Source organism: Xenopus laevis, chromosome 6S, assembly GCF_017654675.1.
Source record: "Xenopus laevis strain J_2021 chromosome 6S, Xenopus_laevis_v10.1, whole genome shotgun sequence".
In the NCBI taxonomy this organism is placed as follows: Eukaryota; Metazoa; Chordata; class Amphibia; order Anura; family Pipidae; genus Xenopus; species Xenopus laevis.
Genome location: NC_054382.1, coordinates 108,555,673 through 108,580,231, shown reverse-complemented (window position 1 = coordinate 108,580,231; position 24,559 = coordinate 108,555,673). Strand labels below are relative to the sequence as shown.

Sequence of the window (24,559 nt, the reverse complement as noted above, 5' to 3'; positions counted from 1 at the left end):
CTTTATTTGTGGATTCAATTAAGTAAATCTAATATTCATGCTTTGCTCAGTCATATAACTTTCAGCTGCTTACACTCATAGCTCGCAAGGCATCAGAAAGCAATTTAAAACATTTGCCATGTTTGGACATGGTATTGTATGTTAAAAAGCAGAACGAGCAAAACCTTAAAACCTTAAAATTAGATAGAAGCTTTTGCACACACGTAACTGCATTATGTTGGTGGCAGAAAAGCCTTTGGACACTTAAGAAATTAAATGAGCACAGCTACCAAAAATAAACACAAATATTAAATTCACATTTCTGGTGTAGATTATAAATATCACACTGCTCTAAACATATCAGTTTAATGCCATTGAATATTTAAACACATAAAACATATATATTGATGCAGAGAGTAAAGTACACATGCATAATGTATTTATTTTATATATATGGTCATTTTAATATCATATTTTAATGAATGTATATCATTTTTTTTTAAAAAATGAAACCTTTTAAACTGTATATACTCGTGTGCCTGACTGATATATGCCTAAGCATTTCAATGAGGCCCTCGCCTGTCGTAGTCAACTCTCGCTGTTACGAATTAAGTAAAAAAAAAATAAAAGCTGCCTATTTTTGCAGCCCTTTTTATTCCAATGGCAACAGGAAAGAGATTTAAAACCCGGCATTTGGTATAATTTGGTACCATCTTGCTTAGGAGTCAACTGCTTTAAGGAAGAAGAGGAGACAATAAGAGCCATATGTAACCTTTGTCCTCGCTGGTGTTGGAAAATTAAGACTTTTGCTCCACAGCCCTGCCATTGAAGACTTCTAAAAAAGAATGCCGACACCTTGCACGTTATTACATTTTCCCCAAGCAGGGGAGGAAGAACGCAACTCTTGAATTTGAAACCAAAATGCAGTTTGCGCGCACAATGTGAATACAGAAAAGGTACTGCAGCATAAAATAAATATAGGTACGAGTTCATGCAATATTCATATAACAGCAATAGATGATTTAACCATTCAGACGCTGTATAACACACCTATGCCACATCTTTCACCGTTATATCACACCTGTTTTATGCAGAAGAATTCATTACAGACGCCCAAAGTGAACTCAATCACAATTCATTTAAACAATGGCATGCGCAAACAGTGGCTGAATTTCTTTTAGATTTAAAAGAAGGGACCACTCACTTGTATCCTCTGTTTTTCTCATCTGAGACGGTGAGACGTTCTTTTAGGGTCTTCAGGTCTGTCTGGCATTTTCTGCTGTTCTGAAACCGTTTCAGCTATTTTCTTGCTTAGCTGCTCTTGAGTTGCTTTCAAGCTTGTTTCCAAGTATCAAAGTTTTTCCGTCTTGGCTAACAAGTTCCCGAGCTATAGGATACCAAGGAATCACACCATAAAATATTATTAAAGTGCAGGCAACATTCAAACTATTCAAATCACATTGATTCTGACAAAGGAAGACATTGGATAAATGATCAATAATCAATCATAAGTGGTCAATTTAGCTTCCACTTTCCTCTTATTTACTTTAATGTATGGGAGAAGCCTTAGCCTTTTGGCATCAATTTGCAAAAGTCTGGGTGCTGGTTGTAGGTGCTTTAACATATGTAATACAATGATTTGTCTATATTGCTCTTTTGCATTTAATCTTCAATACTATTGCAGTGAATTGCACACACTATCATACATTATATAGATCAACATTTATAAATACCATTAATTGGATAATAAAATAAAGGAACATGGGTTTCCAGGTAGATTTTTTTTTTTTATGAACACCTATTTTGGTATTTCAAACTAGCTGAGCATTTTCAAGGTCAACCAATAGATGGCGCTCAGTTATCAGTCCAAAATTGTACGAGGCAGACACTGGCAGGTCTTTTGCTCTACAAAAATAAGTGATTTTAAGACAAAGACATTTCCCTTTGTTCTCTGTTGACCGCAGTCCAAAATGATATGTGGAGATAATTTGAATAAAATACTCGCTGCCTAAAATTAAAGAAAAAAAACCATAATAATAAAAATACCGCCGACTACTTTGCTGGGAGATGTAGGGGGATCATAAAATGATAATTAATAAACTCATAACAGGGCAAATGTATTAATCTATGTGCATAAAGCACAGTGCAAATAAGAAAAATTAAATATATTAGACAGGATGGGTCATTGGTTTGTCTGTTCTGGAAATAAAATAGCACTCATGAGCTGAATGGAGACTATAGAACTGAAAAGTCATGATTTCTAATGATGCAATTGAATATTACAAAAATTGGACAGTATTTTTTTTTCTTATTTTTATTTTTTTTAAATTTCTCCTTTGCAATTTTTTTTTTTTCCTAAGTTTACACTCAGATAGAGGGAACTTGCTAAAGACTTGGCTATTGATCCAAAGGCCTCCTGCTTTTTACTGAACTTGCCCAAAGGCATGAGACAAGCATCTTAACTTAGTGAATTATCATCATCCATCTTCCAGAGGTAGATAATATATAACTTTATATCTCGAGCGTCGGCCAGGCAACAGTGACACACTTTACATTCCTTTAAAGATTTATCATGCAGATGCGTCCAATAACATAACGTTGGGAGAAACCCATTCAGTGCAAATTTAAAGCACGTCCATATGTCAAGGCAGCTGTGCATTTGTACAAGTGCTCGGTGTCTACAGACATTTCTATATATATGTATATATTTTGCCCCCTGCTAAATGTGCCTTTCTGATTTGCTTCATTAGTTATATTGGCTTTTTTTTATAGATCAGCACACTGACATTGAAAATAAATCCATCAGATCAATGACCTTACCTGCCATATTGTCATATCATTTTTTCATTTTCATGATTAATAAATAAACAACAGCGCACAAAGTGACGCAAGTCGTAAGCAAAGAAACACATAATTTTCATAGAAAAGGGTTGTCTTTTCTATAAAACGTTCTCAACAGCACAATTTAAGGTTAGTGAGTATGCAAACAAAACATATTACAAAATAACCTTGCACACGGGCTCAGGAAATCCTAGGAAAGTCTCTCCAGGAACCAAATAATATAAAAATATTCTATATTCACAAACTCCTTAACTAATTCACTTTCCAATGAGTAGAATTAGCATTGCAGAACCGTATATAGTGTGAAACCCATGGAATATATATCCCATAAAGCAACGGTGGGGGTTAAGTTCCAAATACATCTGCATCTCTTTGAGCAAATGAGTGGAACGTTTAATAATTTCAACACGTGTTGAAATACGGACGCAATCTAATGAACAACTTCAAGTGAGACTCCATTCAAAATCTAAGATAAACCCTCCAGGCTATAAAACAAAATCTCACGAAAGGGGAGTGGACCTCAGAAGGGGGGGGGGTGCTGCCATTACCCAATAAAGAAAATGTAATCACACAGTAAATCAGCTCCCCCCCCCAGACACTCTCTACTAAAGCAATGTTTTGGGCTTTGTAAGTGTCAAGGCTTAAGAAGAGGCAACATTCGGTTCTCTTACCAGGTGTGTATCAGCTTATAGAGAAACAAGCAGCTTTGAAAAGCAATCAGGTTTTTTTTTTGGAGGTGCACAGCAGGAAATATTAAAAAACGTAGAAAAAAAGAAAAAAGAATTACAAAAAGCAATTGTAGCTTTGTGCTTCTTAATTGAATGCTGGCATATTGGCAAAATGAATAGAAAGCTCTTTGGACTAGAAATATAAATATATAAAAATGTCTGTGTGTGTGTGCTAGAAATGTATCTCACTATAAAGGGAGCTCTAAAACAATCACATTATATTGCTTCTAATAAAAGTGAAAACCATTTTATAAAAAGATTGTGTCGGGGGGGGGGCGTAGAAACATTGTGCACAGAGGGCAGTGGCTCAACAGAATTTACCATGCTAAGGGCAGTGAGGGATGCGGGCGCACGGTAGAAGGGTGTGTGTGCGCTTATTAACAATAAAATTGTTAAAATTATCAAACACACTTATTGTATATTAAAGAAAAGAGCTTTCATAGAGATATCCAGAAACCCATTTCCCATGTTACCAAATTCTTAAAACTGATTTTCTTTTTCTCAGGAATCATAAAACAGTACCTTGACCTTGATATTAGATTTTAAGATAATTAATCAATATTGGTGGCAAAACAAGCCTATTTGGTTTAATTCGTGTTTACATTTTTTTCACATAGATTTAAAGTATGGCGATCCAAATTAAAGATCTCTAATCCTGAAAACCCCAGGTCTCAAACATTACAGAAAGGCTGTCTCCCATAGACTCCATTTTATCCAAATCCAGATTTTTCAAAATGATTTCCTTTTTCTCTGTAATAATAAAACTGTACCTTGTACTTGATCCCAACTAAGATATAATTAATCCTTCTTGGAGGAAAACCACCCTATTGGGTTTATTTCATGTTTACATAATTTTTTAGTAGACTTTAGGTACGAAGTTCCAAATTACGGAAATATCAGTTATACATACTGGTATGGGACCTGTTATCCAGAATGCTTGGAACCTGGGGTTTTCCGGATAATGGTTTTTAGTAATTTGAATCTTCACATCTTAAGGCTACTAGAAAAGAATTTAAACATTAAATAAATCCAATAGGCTGGTTTTACCTCCAGTGACAATTAATTATATCTTAGTCTGCATCAAGTACAAGGTACTGTTTTTATTATTACAGAGAAAATAGTAATCATTTTTAAAAAATTTGGATTAATTGGATAAAATAGGGTCTATGGGAGATGGAAATCTCATAGGTAGGAGGTTTCTGGATAATGTGTTTCTGGATAATGGATCCCATACACACACACACACACACACAGAGAGAGAGAATGTTTATATACATTTAATCAAATCAATATATTTTGAATAGAGATATACTGATTTATAAATCCTACATTAAACATATATTCTATTTCTATTTGTTTCATTGTACCACTAATAATTCATTCTATGCTGGAGAGAAAGGGTTAAACTCGTGCACGTTTCCTTACGCCCTGGACGTGAGCTCGAGTTGATCCCGAGCCAGAGGCACTTGCAGCTGCATGCTTTATTTACAATCCCTTTGGCAGACTTACAACTGCCCCGGGCGATAACATAGTGTACCTAATGTTCAAACTGCCAGGTAATCTCATGTCAAACATACTTCTTTGATTTAAAGTGATCAATAGATTCTTGTAAAGAGGTAATTTCTCTGATGTTTCCACCTTGCTTTCCTTTACAGGTGATTCACACAAAAGCCCCACTCATATGATGTGTGAACAATAAACAGAAAAGCTGGAATTGTTGTGGGTTTTTTTTTTTTAACATTTTTTTTTTTTCCGGTGAACAGTGATTTCAGATCGATACCCCATGTAATACAATTATCTGCAATGATCTGGTTGTATTGAAAAAGAATTTGCAGTAGACCTCTAGGGGTTTTATCTGGAAACGAGTATCTGGCTATGCTGTGAATGGGAAAGCAGAAACATAAGGCACTGACATTGATGGTATGTTACATTCCGAATGACTTCATTTATATTTGAGTGCAATATTATTATTATTATTTTAATATATCTTACTATTTCAAGCCATTCGTTTAGTTAAGCATTCCATCTGCCTGTCCTCAGCTTTACCTCTTACATTGCAGGACAGGGCTACACTGCTGTCAATGGCACAAACAAATGAACCTATCCGATCCTTAAAGTGCAGTCTTCAGAAAAAGCTGCCATATATGGGCACATGCAGAATAAAAGATATTTGTGCAATTCAGCAGTTCCTTTATGGACTGTCAGAAAGACACAATTTTGCTGTATACATTTGGTTAACACCCTATTATTAATATAAATAGCCCGATAAGAAATATTCCAAGAAATGCTGAATTTTAAGTCTTTTTGTATTTTTCCCCCCTCAGATCTAAATGAAAACTCAAGGCAATCAAGGCAAGTTATTTACACTGAATGGAAAATACAGGTGACTACAGCAAAGCTAAAATGGTAATTCTAGTTGGAAACCCCTCTTTCTCTCGCCCAGAGATGTTTGTTAGCACCTTAAAAAATATTATATCCAGGATTCGGTTCAGGATTCTGCCAGGATTCAGTCTTTTTTCAGCAGGATTTAGATTCGCCCGAATCCTTCTGCCTGGCCGAACCTAATGCTAATTTGAATATGCAAATTAGAGGTGGGGAGGGAAATTCCTTGACTTTTTGTCACAAAACAAGGAAATAAAAATGATTTCCCCTTCCCACTACTAATTTGCATATGCAAATTAGGATTCGGCGCATCCCTAAAAAATATATTAATTACAGTTTTTTGTCTCCTGATTGGAATTAATTTTGCTCCCTTCCATACATATATGTTTGCGTATGCGCTTTATTTTCAGCTATAGCTACAGTGGTGCATTGTGGTATAAGAAACTGAATGCTTTACACTAGTGATGTGTGGGTCGGGATTTCCCAACCCACATCCGACCCTAACCCGCCCTCCCTTGGGCCGCACTGTTGCTTTTATAGACCTGCGCCGACCCACCCCGCCGATGACGTCACAAAAGGGGTGGGGCAAGCAGGCGCATCGTCTATAAAAGACAAATTCGGAAGTCGGAAGCCGGCATTTGACGGTTGCAGGCAAGGAGAGCATAAGAAGAGTTCAACCCGCACCCACCCGCCACCCTCGAGGAAGAGTGTGAGGTCCCGCGGGTATCGGGCCTGTCCTGCACATGACTATTTTACACCTATGATGACTTTCTATTATTGCAGAAGCTATGAGACACTGGGGATTCATGTGCCACCTATGGCATTGTATTTCAGATCATCATCAAGATAGGCTGTTTAAAAGACAATACAATCTTTTGGGGTTTATTTATGTATTTCTGTGCAGTTTTTAGCATTTTACATAGTTACAAAAGCAGGAGAAATCAATACAAGGAGTAAATACTTAAACTACAAGAAGGAGATTGCCACCTGGGAAAACTCTTAACTATGGGGGGAATGTAATAAAAGTCGGAAACGGAAAAAATATTTGCAAAGTTATGCCTTTGTGCAAACAAAGATTCATTTGCGCGCATTTAATAAAGCTTTTGTGAACCCAGAAACTGTTTAGTTTCCCGGGTGCAAGAAGATTTGAGAATTTTATACTTTGCGCCAGTGCGCAGTGTATGTAAATAAACTTCTTACTGAAAAAGTTATGTTTTGCTCCAAAAGATTACGACGCCTTCACTTCCAAAACTCTTTAACTTACAAGTACAAGCGATATTGCGTTCTCTGCGTTAGAAGAGCCAAATTTCCTGTTTGAAAAACTTCTCTTAAAGTTACAGGAGTGGCATTTTGCCCACCCTGGTAACTAGTGGGGCTCTGCTCACAATGCGCAATTAAAATTTGCAATGCAATAATTGTTTAAGGAAGAATATTTCATTGCAACATGCAAATGTATATTTTTATTTGTGTAAATTGTTTTGCTCTTTGCCGCTTTTATTACAGTTTCCCATAAGTTTGTTAAACAAATGTTCATCCCTGAACACTAGAAATAACTTACTTCTATACCAGATGGCAAATATAAAAAACAAATATGGAATGAGTTGTACAGATGCTAAAGTTTTAATTCGTAAAGGAAAGGGGGCCCTTACACTCGACCAGAATAGGGGTTTGTGATGTATATGTCAGCCAATGAACATAGTCAAATTCTATGAGCAAACAGCTTTAAATGCTGTGCCTAGTTTTGGTACATGCTTTCCTTCGGCAAAGGCCTCTAACTGTAGCCATGTAGCCTCTGACGAAGTGTGTAAGCATGAAACGTGACCTCAGGCAGTTTCTAACTCATGTTTAACTAACTTTAAAGGAAAAGGAAAGCTACGGAGGCATTTTATTGCCAATAGATTAGCTGCAATAGTGCAATCTAGAATGCTATATTTATTCTGTAGAATGTTTTACCATACCTGAGTAAAAAGCTCTAGAAGCTGTTTGTTAAGGATAGCAGCTGCAGTATTAGCTTGTTGTCACTTCCTGCCTGAGTCTCTCCCTGTTCACTCATAGCTCTGGGCTCAGATTACAGCAGAGAATGGGGGAGAAGAGGAGCACACTGAGCATGCTCACACCCGGGGCAAGGAGGTTTATGCTGAAAACAGGAAGTCTGATACAGAAGCCCATGAGTACACAATAGAAGGAAAGAAATGCAGTGTTTCTTTTGACAGGGGACTCAGAGCAGCATTACTTTAAGGGTTTACTTGTATATTTAGGTGGACCTTTCTGATAAGACTTACTTCGTTTTAACCTTTCCTTCTCCTTTAAGCACTTTTAAAACCTAACGTTGCATTCCCATGATGTTCTGGTGTGAAATTGGATTTCTGCTAAATGTAGCCATTAAAATTAATTTGCATCTTTGTACATTTTTTAAACATGAATATTGATGGCAGCACTGATGGTATCATGGCATGTGCTGGGCATACACTGCAAGATCCATTTGTTTACCAAGGTCACCAAATGAGTGGATGTAGTAGTTTATTTGAAAAAGGTGCACAGTTATTAATAATATTAGCCCCACATGAATATAACAAAAATATATGTCTGTGTTTTTGTATATTGCCATTAACACCTCATTGACGTCTCATATCCTTCTATTTAAAAGTAGAGAATGGAATACATCATACTATACAAATATCACCAGCACAATCTATTTAGCTATAAATATATATTTACTGTTTCCACCATGAGTATTACTGTTTTTTCATACGACCTGTGCACATCTTGGAGCTCACTCTGGAGTTCTTTCACCTCAGCTTCAAGTTCATGTTTTTTCCTTCTCCTTTTCTCTCTCTCTTTTCTCTCTGCATCTTGGATGCTCTCTTCTAATTTCTTGACCACGCTGTCAATGTGTTCCAGCTCAGCAACTTTCTCTTTGATTCCTTCTCTTGCCTGCAGGAGATTAGCGTCTGACTTTCTCAAAAGATCATCTCTTTTGCTTATTGCCTTTTAAGAAAAAACAATGATTAAAAAAAAAAACAAACACAACCAAAAACTTGTGTAACAAAATATCATATGTACCCTACAGGTATCTGCCATCAAAAAATTACAAAGAATTGCACACACCTGAAATATAGTTTGGTACTGTACCTTTGTTATTGTGCAAAGAAAAGTAGTTTGGGGAAAATTGTAACTGGGGTAAGTTTAAAAAAAGAGGGGGTTTATTTTATACTGCTCACTTTTACTTCATTTATTGAGGGGAAAAAGTATTTTTGATTTGTAGCAATAGTTTTTAGACATACGGTATGGGACCTGTTATCCAGAATGCTCTGGAGCAGGGGGTTCACAGATAATGGATCTTTCTAATTTTTCTAATTTGGATCTTCATACCTTAAGAGGCCCATTTATCAAAGTCCGAATTTATCTCAATATTTTCTGGAAAAAACTCAGACCAAATCCGCACAGGCTTTTTGATTTATTTATTAATACACTTTCAAGAAAAAATCTTTGCGGGGAAAAAATCCTTAGATTTTTTCAGATTTTTGCCTGAAAACCACAAAAGCTTCGGATTATTGCATGAAACCCAAAAAAATCTTTGGGACTTCTCCCAATGACTTATATGCAACCTTGGCAGGTCAGATGCCAGATTTTCAGATTCTGACTTTTTCCATCCTCTGTGTTTAATAAATTCCAGGAAAAAAAATCAGAGTTTCTGCATTCAGAGTTTAGTAAATAGCCCTCTAAGTCTTCTAGAAAATCATATGAACATTAAATAAACTCAACAGAATGGATTTGCTTCCAATAAGGATTAATTATTTCTTAATTAGGATCAAATACAAGGGACTGTTATTATTACAGAGAAAAAAGGAAATCGTTGTTAAAAATTTGGATTATTTGGATAAAATGGAGTCTATGGGAGATGGCCATTCCGTAATTTAGAGCATTCTGGATAACGAGTTTCCAGATAACCGATCCCATACCTGTACTCACATTAGAGCAATAGATACATGGCAAAATTAATTATCATGTTTGAGAGGTCCAAATAAAACACATCAGCAACACTTGTTGCAGGTTACACAGTGAAAAGGAATTGTCTTAAACCTGTTCCCATTAAACAGAACAACAGAAACCAGTTGCATATCAGGATTACAATGATATAAGTGCAAAAATGCCATATTTGAGAGAAATGTGGAGGCACTGTGCAAACCATATTGAACTGCCTATCATGTTGTCACATATCAATGGGTACACTTACAGCAAAGCACTACATGAACGCACACTGGTGTCAGGACATTTCGACTATTTTCAAAACAGTTAGAGTTTCAATGGGAACCAGCAAAGCTATCTCTTCGTTGGCTGTTAGACTGGAGGGTGTGTTTAGTAATCTGAGCTGAGAAGAACTGAACATGCTCATGAGCCAACAGCCAAAGCAAATTTGTGAGGGAGGGGGCTGAGGGGGTTAGAGAAGGAGAAAGATTTCTAAGTGATTATGCGGATGCTGCAGCTTTACCGTTAACCTTTTAACAACTAGTTAAAAGTGGCAGTTATCTAAAGTTTTCAAAGAGGATGTTCATTGATTACATTTTTGTGGAGGGGCTTTACATGCTCTTTGAATTGAAAGCCAATATGCTCCTATAGAAAATTGATCTGACTAGTAGCTAACTGCACAAAACATTGCTCTCATGCAGTATACATACATTACAGCAAAGAAATGTAAGATTTTCTGAGATAGCAACATAACACCTTAGCCCACAACTAAATAAATAACACAGGTATTGTGGGAGTGAGATGGAGAGTTCAAAATAATATTTTCTTTTCTCACACAAGCAGTGCTATGAAGTGACACCTTCCTTACAAACAATGCAGCTTGTCACTGGGTCTGATCTTAGATCACATAAAACAGTCCACTGGATTAGGGAAATATTTTGCTGCATTTCACTGTGACAAAAAAACGTCCATGAACTCTAATGTATAGCAATAGTGTAATATAGTAATGTGTAGTGGTTTGAAAAATGTTGCAAGAAAATTTGACTTCAATGCGTTTGGCAAATATTTTGCCATTTCCCCAATTTTCAGCTAAGGCGTCCGATTCTTATATTGCTATACAAATGCACATATGAAAGCCCTGAACTAGGGTACTCCATCACACATACAATGCACTCCCCCCTCCTCCTTGATCACATCTGCCAATTCATTCTATGCATACAGATATCAGTTCCCCTGGGATGCAACAACTGCTCCTGACTTCTCATGCTTAAAGGAGAAGGAAAGGTTAAAACTAAGTAAGCCTTATCAGAAAGGTCCACCTAGATATACAGTACCAGTAGTGCAGAGTCCTCTGTCAAAAGAAACACAGCATTTCTTTCCTTCTATTGTGTACACATGGGCTTCTGTATCAGACTTCCTGCCTTTAGCTTAAACCTCGTTGCCCTGGGCGTGAGCATGCTCAGTTTGCTCCTCTTCCCCCCTCCATTCTCTGCTGTAATCTGAGCCCAGAGCTATAAGTGAGCAGAGAGAGACTCAGGCAGGAAGTGGTCACACCAAGCTAATACTGCAGCTGCTATTCTAAACAAACAGAGCTTCTAGAGCTTTTTACTCAGATATGGTAAAGCATTCTACAGAATAAATATAGCATTCTAGCTTGCACTATTGCGTCTAATCTATTGGCAATAGAATGCCGCTGTAGCTTTATTTCTCCTTTAAAGGGGCTGTTCACCTTTAAATAAACTTTTAGTATGATGTAGAGAGTGATAGTCTGTGACAATTTGCAATCAGCTTTAATTTTCCATTATTTCTGTTTTTTTTAGTTATTTAGCTTTTTATTCAGCAGCTCACCAGTTTGCAGTTTTGGCATTCTGGTTTCAAGTTCAAGTTACCCTAGCAACCATGCATTGATTTGAATAAGACACTGGAATATGAATAGGAGAGGGTCTGAATAGAAAGATGAGTAATAAAAAGTTGCAATAACAATGCATTTGTATCCTTACAGAGCATTTGTTTTTAAAAGGGGTCAGTGATCCCTATTTGGAAGTCAGAAGAAGGCAAATGATTAAAAAAATATACATAAAACAAAAAGTGAAGGCCAATTGTAAAGTTGCTTAGCATTAGCCATTCTTCAACATACTAACAGCTGTTAAACTAATTCCCAGGCTGCAAGCAACTATTTGAATTCCCTGAGCCCTGAGCAGTTGCAGCAAGGCTGAAAGCAGAATTGGGCTACATTGATGGAAATTTGGAAGAGAGTTGCATGAATTGAACCTATAGTAACTGTCCTAGGTAAGAAGCATAGAGAGTGTTGATCATAACCATAATTATAGCATATTATAATATACCAGCACAATTAAAAACACCCAAACCCATAAAAATAATGGGGTTTAGTCCTCTAATTAATTTTTTTTCATACTGTATAACATTTGGACACCCTGGGTCACTGTACACATTACGTAATTATCAATAGGGATTTTCAATGCTATGTAGTACTGTGTGTTAGAGGCTTAATAAGTAACTCTGCTCCCTCTGTAGTTCCCATTAACGCAGCTCCATCTGTATATAAATGTAAAAATTCTCCAGTTTGCACCTGGACAGTCTAATGTATTCACTATCTTTCTAACTGCAAGTTCTTGTGTAAAAACCTCCCAGTAGCACAAACTTTTGAGCAGGTGATGAGAACAGACTTGGAAATCAAAGGCACAAAATAAAATTGAACCTCTCCTCAATGCAAAGTTAATTTGGGTCAGGGAGGCATACATTCATAGCGTGGAATTAATTTTATTCATGAGTTGCCTAAAGCGGTATCGGAACGGGATATCACAAAAAAAAAACATGTTTCTCAGGAACAGCAAAGATATTTTATGTATTTATGTAAACATTCATTAATTCCATTATTACAGACTGCACACAGCCAACCTCTTGTTAGCAAGGAAAGATCATACAGGTGCAGTGCTTGCTTTAAAAAATTCATTACTAGGGAGATTAGATCCAGCGGAATTTAGTAATTAGAATGTGGAATGTGCCAGAGATTGTTTGCATACATTTCACCCCATTTTATTACCAGGCTAAATACTGCAGAACGAACAAGTTACATCTCACTTCAGGAAGCATTCACGTTTTCTGTTTAATCACTCTTTTTTTTTTTATTCTCCCTGCAGTAATTAGTCTAATCTGGTTTGCTTTATTGTAATATTTTATTGGCGTACGCTTCAAATCAATTAATATTTTGCACTCATCCTGAGTGACTGCTATTTATTGGCTCATTGCCACACCTTGATTCTCTATCACATTCAATCATGGCCCTTTTAATCTGAATATTTAGTACTCTTTCATGTCTTAATTACAGCAAATTGCACACAGTTGGCACCATTTCTTGAAATTAATCCCAGAGTACTTTGTTTCTGTCAAGCAGTCAAAGCCTCAGAGAATAATAGTAAATGTTATTGCAGATCTAAATTTAAATGACTGTCTATGTATTTAACACGAGCCTTTAATTATTTGTGCAATTTGTAAGTTGGTTCAAATGTTAAACATTTTTCATTGCAAATGTAAAATCGTTGTTGACAACAATTGAAAAAATGTTTAAGCCTTGTGGCACCGTGACAATTGTTTTATTTTAATAAACTGTCTTACTTAGCACAGCACATTAGCATAAGGGTGAAACAATGAAATCTCCCATCAAGACGATAATCAAAGTCAGCTAAAGATATTGGCACGATCACCAAGACGCAAAATGTGAAATATGCAATGTGCACATGAATAAATATGCAAATATCTATCCCAGAACCCAATGAAGAAACGGATAGGAGGCTTTAAAAGGTAATATGCCAGGCAGAATATCCATACAGCAGTGCTGCAAAGCCAGAAGCACATTAGAGCCATTAATTTGTCCATATTTATTTGTTGCTTGTAGCCCTTAAAGGGCATGTAAAGGCAAAAAAAATAAAATCCCATTTTTACTTTCTTTAATGAAAAAGAAACTTATCTCCAATATACTTTAATTAAAAAGTGTGTACCGTTTTTATAAGAAACCTGATTGTATGCAGTGAAATTCTCCCTTCATTTACTGCTGTGGATAGGAATTGTCAGACAGTCCCTAACTGCTGAGCAGGGAAACAATCATACTTATGAACAGCAGGGGGAGCCCTCGCCTTATTTCCCAGCCATGCAGAACTCAAGCAGCTTTGTTTATGATGATCCCTAAGCAGCCCAGACCACACTGAGCATGTGCACAGTCTTAGTCTTGCAATGTTTAACAAAGTTACAAGATGGTGACCCCCTGTAGCCAACTTTGAAAGCATAAATTATTTGTTTGATTAGGCTTGTGGTGCAGTAAGTCCATGATTATATTTAGTATACAAAATACAGCATTTCTAGCCTTATTCTATTTTAGACTTTGCATGCCCTTTAATGAACACACAGTTCAGTTCAAATAGAATGTCCTTTCCCAAGAGCTCTTATACCCCAGGTAGCACTACCTTTCCCAAAAGTACCTCTCTCTTTGGAACTTAGCAGCTGCTCCCACGTGGCAGGTGAATTCACATGACCTGTCCTCAAAACAGGGCCCCATGATTGTATCCTTGCCAATATTCTCCCTTGGGTGGCTCACTCCCTGTGGTGCTCTCAGAGGCAGTCACACTGGAGATTACAGGCAGCTGTGCAGCAGGGTCAATCTCCACAGTGACACCTTTCACCTCCTGAGTTTCTAGTAGCATCGCAGGGAACAGGATGGGCTCTCACTGTACAAGAGATGCAGAACTCTCAACCAAAACTGAACAGCATGAAACAGCAGCTTGTTTGCACTCCTGGACAGTCTCACAAACACTGGTTCTGACTGAATGCTGCAGCAGGGGTGCTTTTATAACCTCTCTCTGGCAACCCCTTACATTTGGCTCCAAACCCAGGTTCTTCCTGGATCCTCCTCTTTTTCCCAGACTGCCTGTAGTCACTCCCCTGCCTGTAACCGGGCTCAGTGATGTCACAGGCAGAACAGGGGGAATTACAATTATACAAACATTTGTAATTAATAACTGACACTGATATCTTAAAGATACCAATGGATTGCAGTTTACTAGATTTTGCACTAGTGGAGGTGGCTTCAGTAGCACAAAGATACCTCCCTGTACTGGACCCCCTGTCAAAAACACCCCGTGTCCCATAGCAGAATGGCTTATACTAAGTGCTCACTTTGGTTTGGGCCAGTAAGCAGAGTCAAAATATTTGGGAGTTCTTAAATAATACAGCTTATTCTGAAAGTCTAACTGTGGAATAGCAGACATAACTATTTGTTTAAAAAAACATTCAAGCAAGCATTCAAGAAAAATATTTTTCTTTAAAGTGCTTAAAGTGGAAAAAAAATCCAAAACTGCTTTAATTGACTAAATCATATAAATAGTTTTCAGAGAAGAACCTTTTTTTGCAGAAAGTGTCACTTTCATGCCTACAGATTCATATACTCTGTCACTCCCCATGAAGACAAGTAATTTTGGACAAATACGTTCGGGAAAAATAGACTGTGAACTTCTATGTGTGAAAGTGTCTCTTTTGTTCTGTCATTCACTATTATAGAATTTTGCTAAAGCTTCATTTTAGGGTAAATTAAATGATGCTGTGTTGCTGCTTTGATTTCAACCAAATGAACATCTCCTTTTATTCTGAAAGAGAACAAGAGTGGGGCTTATTCTTTGTACACTTGCAAATAGAGAATTGCCTTGCAGAACAGCAGAGTTAAAAGCAGATTCTTCCCAGAATAGAAGGTATTATTGATAATTTGCCATTGTAAGCAGCATAAAACAGAGGACAAGGAATCAGTTGTTCTACTCTGTTTCCCAACGTTAACAAAACTTTAATTTTTTTAAGAAGGAATCCAACCCCCTTTGAAAATTAATATACAATGGCAAAATAATAGTAATAGAAAAACATAAACAGGATTACGAAAAATACAGACTTTAAAACAAAATGAAAAATCAAACAGGACAAGGTACCTGCTTTTGAAGACATTCAACCTCATCTTTCATTGTTTTTGCTAGCTGCTCGTATTGCTGGCATTGTTCTTTGTTCAATTTAACATCATCCTTGGAGGAATGCAACTCTCCAGTCAACTGGTCAATCAGGCCTTCAAAGGTTTCTACCTGGTCGCTCTTTTCCTTATACTGATGCCATAGAATCAATACTTCTGCTTTCAGGCTCTGAATTGTTTCCTTTTTGTTAGCAATCTAGCAAGAAAGAGCATAAGGAAGATCTACTTTTACAAACGCACAGTTGTTTCAGGGCAAAACATCCTTTACCAAAGTGTTTATTTACCCAGATCTTGATATGATATGGACTTTACTGTAAACAACTATGCAGAAGCATAAAAGGGGTCACAGCACCAACATTTAACCATAATGAGAGTATTTACATTTTTGAAAAGTTTTGAAAGTGGTTTCTGCATATACCGTATATACTCGAGTATAAGCCGTCCTGAGTATAAGCCGAGGTACTGTACCTAATTTTACCTCCAAAAACTGGAAAAGCTTATTGACTCAAGTATACGCCGAGTATAAGCCTAGGGTGAGAAATGCAGCAGCTTCTGGTAAGTTTCAATCAAAAAATTGAGGGTCTCTGCTCCCATTGGAGGTGCCAGCGTCTCGGTTTTGGATGCTGACGACCATTCTTGGATGACGGCGACTATTCTTGGAGACTATTCTTGGACGCCGGCGACTATTCTTAGACGCTGGCGACCGTTTTTTGCGATTGAACAGAGTATAAGCCGAGGTAGAGTTTTTCAGCATATTTTGGGGGCTGAAAAATTAGGCTTATACTCGAGTATACGGTAGCAAAAATAATTGCAAATAAATGTAATCTTTATTCAGTATTTACTGGAATATTCTTTATTAAATAACCATTTCAAAGAATAAAATATGAAAAGACAGCAGATATACATTAATAGACAACAGAGTCATGTTTCATTAAACAGCTGTGTACATCTTAAAAATTTACAATCATCATTTATGACAGAAAAGAGATGCTATGCCATTAAGAGGGACATGTTTGTGGGTAATTTTAACTATAATAAAGGGATTTTGACATTTTTTACTATAATAATGGAGAGTTTATTTTGGTTAGCAACATATATTGCATAGATGCAGTGAACATAAAATAAATACAAAGGTATATGCTATAATAATAATGTTGTTATTATTATCACAGTTCAAAGCCAGAGAGTTATTATCAAAGAAAATAATTCTATAATTGGCTGGTCAATCTCAAGCACAGTTTGATGCGTCTCTATGTGATTTTAGTCATAATTCCAAATATTCCAAGCTTTGCTCTGTGTTTAGGGCCAAAATTAGACAAAATAAAAAAGCTTATGATGGGGCAACTATATATACACACCAATGTCTATACAAACTAACTGCAGATCTTGAGATCCCAATAGCCATGGATATTTTGTTTGTTCCAGAAATTATACAAGCCAATCTTCAAGGCATTGATAGAAAATTGCATCACATCATTACCTGGCAGTGCATTCCACAACCTCACTGTTAGTGATGGGCAAATAAATTCTCCAGGCATGGATTTGCGGTGAATTTAAAAATAAATTGCCGTACATAATAATTGTTGCGCACATAAAAATTGTTGCACACCAGCTAGTTTAACTAGTTTAGCCGCAAGTCTCTGCATATCTCTCTCCAGCTCATTTATATCCTTCTTAAGGACTGGATCCCAAAATTACACTGCATACTCAAGGAGATGCCTCTCTTTGAGTAGATACAAGCAGCCAGTCACTGAATTGACTAAACAATAACTAATACATATATTTTTGACAGAAATCTCACAACCAGTCTTGCAGTCCACTGATTTAATGATAATTGATGAATAAATACAAGGAAACATAACACTTTACTGTTTGGAAACATATATCATATAAATTGCATTTCTGGCACTTTCTGGAAGCCTGAAAGTAGAATTTGATTATTAGATTAAAAACGAAGAGCTGGGATCACAAAGAATCATAATACATGCATAAATACTTTGCACAGACAACTTTAGCTCCAACTCTCAATGCTCAGATTCTATCTGAATATTTCAGGCATGGATGGTCTAGCTGAGGGCTCTAGGATGAAATAAGAATTCATGGCCTATAACAAGGCCTCACCCTAACTACTCCTAATGAGAACTACCTCCACCTAAGGTTCTTCAGGAGCATTCATCGCTCCAGCTACTGAGGGTCTAAGGAGGCCAAAAATGGTGAATTCACTTTTAAAGGAGAAGGAAAATCTTCTTCCACTTGGGGGTGCCAAATGTTAGGCACCCCCAAGTGATTGTATTTACTTTCCTGAAACCCCGGGCCAGTACTCCTGTCATTATGACATTGGTTTTATTTTTAAAATACACTCTATCATGTAGTGTATATCAAAATATAACTACATTTTATTGCTATCCTCGTGCCCTGTAAACAAAATGCTAAGTCTTAATAAAAACAAGGTTGAGCCTTTTACTTGCTTTACTTCTTCTTTGAACGCTGTACTCTAGGGTGTGATTTGGCACCTGCCACTTGCATGTTCCAGCTGCCAACCACTAGAGACTAAGAGCTGTGCACTTGTATCTTTTATTCAGTATCTTGCAGTCAGTCAGTATAACTTCTTTGTTCAACAACAACTCAACTGCCTCGCTACATTTACTGAAACAGCAGCATTGTTTTGGTCTACGCTGGAACCTGCACAAAGCATGGATTAAAAGGAAAAATACATCCAAATAGCAGTGCACTGGGCTGAAAGTTAACTAAGAATAGCTCTATTGTAGGTTATGGTTGAAAGAACAATCCGTTTAAAACACTTGAACTGCTGAATCCAACCTCTCAACACTCTATAGATTTACAAATAAATACTTTTATTAAGAGGGTCTTCAAAATGTTACATTGATTCTATCAATATTTTTTTCAGAAGAGCAATGCAGCAAAAATAGTATCTGTGTAATGCAATAGTAAGTTATAACAACAGATCAATGGATAGCAAAAGCACAGTTGATTCCTACAGTATCCCTTCTTTATGTATAGTACAGTATATCACACTTAGATGCATAAATCACTTGGGACAGTAACTAAAACTTACACCTACAAATTGCCCAGGGCTTTAAACAATGTCACAGCTAAAATGTATCCACTGCTTGTACCCATGACCCTGTTTGTTATAACTAAGGTAAAGCACTGCATATCTTGCCGGCACTATATAAATAAATGATGATGATGATGATGATGATGATGTGATGTGGCTGAACTACCAGCTGGGAACTTCAATAGACCTACGATTGGAGACAAAAATGCCATATGGATTCCTCAGTCCTGAAACCTAGAGTAGCTTTTCTCCATTCTCAGGGATAGAGGTCATTTACTTTGCAGAAAGTAGTGTGCAAAATTCAAGGAAAGGCCCCCAATGGCCATTTTTTTTGCACTTTTCCCACTGTTCTCTGCTCTTGCAGAATGACTGAATGCCTGTAGCTAGCTCCTTGCTATTTGCTATGCATTAGTCAGTAAAGATCTGTACCTCCAAAGCTGCCCTTGTAACTCCCCATCTTCTTTTCTATTGATTCACTGCACGCACTCAGTCAGTTACTGAGCTTGACAATATACTGACTATATATAATGTAAATTACATAATGTAGAGCTGAGGCTGAGTAGTATATCATTTTTGGTACATGGCAGCTCAGAAACAGTACAATTAGCATCAGATTTTAATAATCAGCCCTTTAGCAGCAGTTTATATGATAGGCAAACCTCAATTTCTGCTTGGTAATTTGTCAGGACGCATAAGCTTAGCCTCTGAACAGCATCTCACTGCACACTGAGCATGTGCATGTCGCAGACACTCCTGACAAAATCCAGTCTGGGAAACCCCCATGACAACTTTGTGGAGCATGAGTGCATGTTAGATGAGCACTAAGGGGTGTGCGCTATTGTGCCTAGGAGAGGAAATAGGGGAAATTACCCCTTTTATCTTAGTACGAGTAAATTGCATATATGTGATAAGATGTATGAATATCAGTACACCAACGTGTACTGTGTAACTGTAAATCTATGATATAAGTAATAGAAAAGGGGTGTGTAGGTGGTCAATAGTTACAATATTACAAATAACACTCCAAAATCACCCAAAAATATATCAACTCGTTTCAACATACGTTGTGTGGGAAGCACAATACATCATTCAAGGACTCTCCCCCCAACAAAAAAAGTATTAAATGAAATATTTTGTCTGTTGTGTTAAAGCACAAACAATACAAGACAAAGAGTTCTTTGAGCCCAAGCAGATGGCCCAAAGTTTTTGTATAAAAATGTCAGCACAGTGGGACGCTGTTTTATTTCTCATCTCTTTACTTGAGATTTTTGGAGCTCGGCAGGACACTCTATACAAAATGGTGGGGAGGGCGCATTGTTTTGTCGCTTTGGTCACAGATATGTTTAAGAAAGCGCGGAACTTAGATGTAATTTATTTCCACATTTAGCTTCACTGCAGCATTGCTGGTATTTGTCAAGCAGCATCAATTTCCATTTTAGAACACAACTAAAAATTCACCGCTCAAGTGGAACTTCACTTTAAATGATTTACAACTAAACCAATGACTCAAGATATACTTCTACTCCTACTCACATAATTAATGTACTTTATCTACTACTCTGTGGGGCTCATTTATAAACTTCGCGCAGGGCAGATTGGTTTGCAAAGTGAATATATTTGCCCTTTGCATGGTTACATTTATAAAGCTGAATAAGTGTGGTGCAAACAGAATTGCAAATTTTTTTTTCACAATGCGAATGTCTATAAGAGCTTTTTAAATATGTCAAAATTCGCAAATTGCAAATATTTATGCACACAATCTGCGAATGAATTACGCTACGACATTAGTGGCGGAGAAAATATTCACAAAACAGTTTCACAAAGTGCAAATTTAAGTTACTGTCAACGATATTTTCGCACACAACAACCTCACACATTGGGTTCGTTCGCGCAAACTCCCGTCTCATTTGTGCGCCATTTGCGAAAATTTATTCACAATGCAAATTTGCAAAAAACGGAAAGACAGGCAAAGCCTTGCAATATATTAACGTTCACGAAAAAACATTTGCGAACAACCATTTGTGAAAAAATATGCGCTGCGCGAACTTTATAAATGACCCCTTAGGTCTCTTATTTATGCTAAGATTTTTCAACTTTTTGCTGATTTGGCTTCTTTTTTGTATGTAACAATTTTATCAATGAAGCATCTAGTTTGATTTGGTTTTGGATTTTTTAAGAGCATATAATTAGTGATTGGCGAATCTGTGCCGCTTCACTTCGTCGGAAAATTTGCGAATTTACTGCATAATTCCGAAACAGTGAAAAATTTGCAAAATGCATTGAAGTCAATGGTTGTCAAAATAATTTTGATGCGCGTCAATTTTTATACATGCGACTATTTGGTCATTAAAATTGGTCGTTAAATTTTTCAACTGTGAATTAGTTTCTGGCGAATTTATTCACCCATCACTACATATAATAGATTTCATATATATTTCTGGTTTTGTAACTTTGCATTATATCATCTAGCTATTGTCCTTATTATTTTAGTACTGTTGAAGGTGCCTGTTATCGATGACGAATCTGTCCAGTTTCTCCAAAAACTTGAGAAATGCCAAAAATTTTGCTAAAGGCATTAAAGCTCGAGTAGTTTTTTTTTTGTTTTTTTTGTGGTGACCATGCAACTCTATAATTGGACAGTGTTGGATGCACCAATATCAGTACATCTGGAGTGGGGGCTTACATCATTGCAGTCACAACAACATTTTGGTACCATGATGAATGTAGCTCATATGCTGAGTTTATTTTACTCCAATTTATTTTCTGCTAGGATCAATAAGATTATTCCTGTTCTGGTGAGCATGACATGTACAGCCAGAAGTATAGTTGATTTATCTTTTCTTTGTTATGTATATCATGCATAATTCACTCGGGATGGTAGCTAGAACCTTCACCTATAATTTGCCCAGGGTTTTATGTACTCAATGCTTTAACCCATCTAAAGTGACTGAACTACCAGTACAATAAAGCTAGGATTGGAAAAGATATGCAATCCTGATTCCTCAATCCTGAAGGAAGGAAAAATGAATGACATACTCTATCTACACAATAATTAAAAGGACTCCAATCCTATTTTCATCTTGTAAATTGCACAAGACCACCCAGTCTCTGAGTCACACAGAAAATCTAAGCATAACCAAACCTTAATACAACTATGGCATCCCTTTCAAGGGACATTTACAATATTAAAAATAATCATACCCAAAGCAAACCATTCTGTTATATCTGAAGATCAATGGGCATAGGCGTACATACACCCTCAATACCGAAAAGCAGATTACTGCAATTTATTAGAGTTTGTTTCTTGGGAATTCTGGTTATTATTTAGACTGCTATGAAGCTTTAACGTATACAGTCCATATATATACATACAATATGTTTGTACAAAGGAACACTGAGGTAATGAGGTTGTAGAATGGAGAGAAATAACAGAACATTATTAACAATATTACGTTATACTAATAGGTATTAGAAAATTGCATTCAGCAAATAATTGTCAAATTACTGAGTAAGCCTAGACTATTATTATTGATAATTCTACTTCTGATAATAAAAAAAAGCTTATATTTTACAAAGTTCATTAAAGGACTACGTCTGGCCATGAAATTCAAGTGACAATGGATTTCAGGGCAAAGTCTTAGCTTGGCCATTATACATGGTATTGTAACTACTGACAATGCCGTCATTTTAACAGATAATTCAAAAGAGTGCAGGGTTAATGTATAGGCTATAGAAAAAAAATATATATATTATTGTTTTATAGTCAAAATATTATGCATATTAAAATATTATGCATTAATAATTATAAACATCAAAGGAACAACCTGAAAAAATTGCAAGCATTTCAAACAATGCAAGATTTTCCTTCCCATTGCAATATAGAAGAACTCATATGTCTTGTGTGCAAGATGAGAAGCTAAGCGTGCTGCAAAATTCAATCGTTTTATATGCTTAACTGTCACTCAAGGAAAGGCCTTAGATACACAGCCCAGTTAATGAACCAAGTGACATCACCTTCACTGAAAGACACTTCTCATGAATGTTCTTATACTGTAAACTGGCAAATACTCTTTAGAGACATCTGATGACTGCTCATGCTAATGCACTGTATGCTGGAGAAAGACAGAAAACACCAAAAGCAATTTCTAAACAGAGCCTTGCTATGTGTTATATGGAGAATAATTTCACTACAAAAGCTGATTGATAACATGTGAAAATTAATATATGTAATATATATATATATATATATATATATATATATATATATATATATATATATATATATATATATATATATATATTTATATATACATACATACTTAAAAAAAGTGGTAACTGACCTTCAGTTCAGAAGCCTCCAGTGACGACACACAATCAGAGAGTTGTAGTTCAATTATGCTCTTTATTTGTCATAGCCCTCAGCAGAACAGCAGCACATTCACAGGTTTCAATCTTCCAGCCTTCTGCAGATCATTGGCTGTAACAGCACATGCCAGGGGAGACACATGCTCGCAGGCACCTCTCCTGGGTCCTGGCCGGCTCACTCTCCGGACCTAGCCTTTCCTCTTAAAAACTAGCTTGCAGGATTCCCACTGGGAACACTATGCCCACTCACTCCTAGTTGGGGCCATAGCTGCCAATGCCAATTAGCTCTCTCACCTACACTTCCTAGAGTGTACTATTACACCACTAGGCCTTACACTACCTAAACTCAGTACCTCTTCCAGGAGATGACTCCTCTGCTGCAGTGCCCTCTGCTCATCTTGCTTCCCATGACTTCACACACACACACACTCTCTTCAGGTTTATCAAGTCTGGAGGACAAACCCCAAACTAGGGATGCACCGAATCCAGGATTCCATTTGGTATTTTTTAGCAGGATTTGGCCGAATCCTTGTGCCTGGCCGAACTGAAAACGAATCCTTAAAATCATCTGAATTTTCTTTCACAAAACAATTTGTATATGCAAATTAGTATTTGGATTCAGTTCAGTATTTGGCTGAATCTTTTACAAAGAATTCAGGGGTTCACCCGAATCCCAAAATAGTGGAATTGGTGCATCCTTACCACAAACAATTAACTGGGATCTAGATAGAGACATAAATAATATTCCATATGTTGATGATCTTTTCTTATGAACCACACATTATAAGTAGTATTTTTTTCTGTTAAATTATTAGTGATTTGCTACTCATTATGTTTTTAACAGCCTTTCACTCTTCTGTTGGTACAGTGCTCAATGGGCAAGTTTAAACACCTTATTGTCTTTCAGGATTTAGTCCAGTGTCAGACTGGGACACTGGGGGCCCACCCAAAAACCTTAGACCAGGTTCCCAGTGCTATTATTCTTCCTTTCCTCAATCAACCTTTATTCTCCTAGTCTCTTTTCTTAACATACTATAATTATTCCATCTATTTAGCCTCTTTGTTCTCATAGAAACAGGGAACGGCCATGAAATAGGCCGAATGTTTAGCAGCATGAGGGCCCACTGACACCTGGGCCCACAGGAGTTTTCCTGGTATCGCGGTTGGCCAGTCCTACACTGATTTAGTCTACCT

General features: G+C 36.8%; 1 long non-coding RNA gene and 1 pseudogene across 1 annotated transcript; one reads left to right on the top strand and one right to left on the bottom strand.

Moving 5' to 3' along the window:
• LOC121395120 overlaps positions 1–24,559 on the bottom strand; it is a 304,569-nt pseudogene that overhangs the window by 155,982 nt on the left and 124,028 nt on the right.
• LOC121395172 lies at positions 3,392–6,131 on the top strand. The gene is made up of 3 exons (XR_005962315.1): positions 3,392–3,494; positions 5,312–5,468; positions 5,873–6,131. It is a non-coding gene; the product is annotated as an uncharacterized LOC121395172 (long non-coding RNA).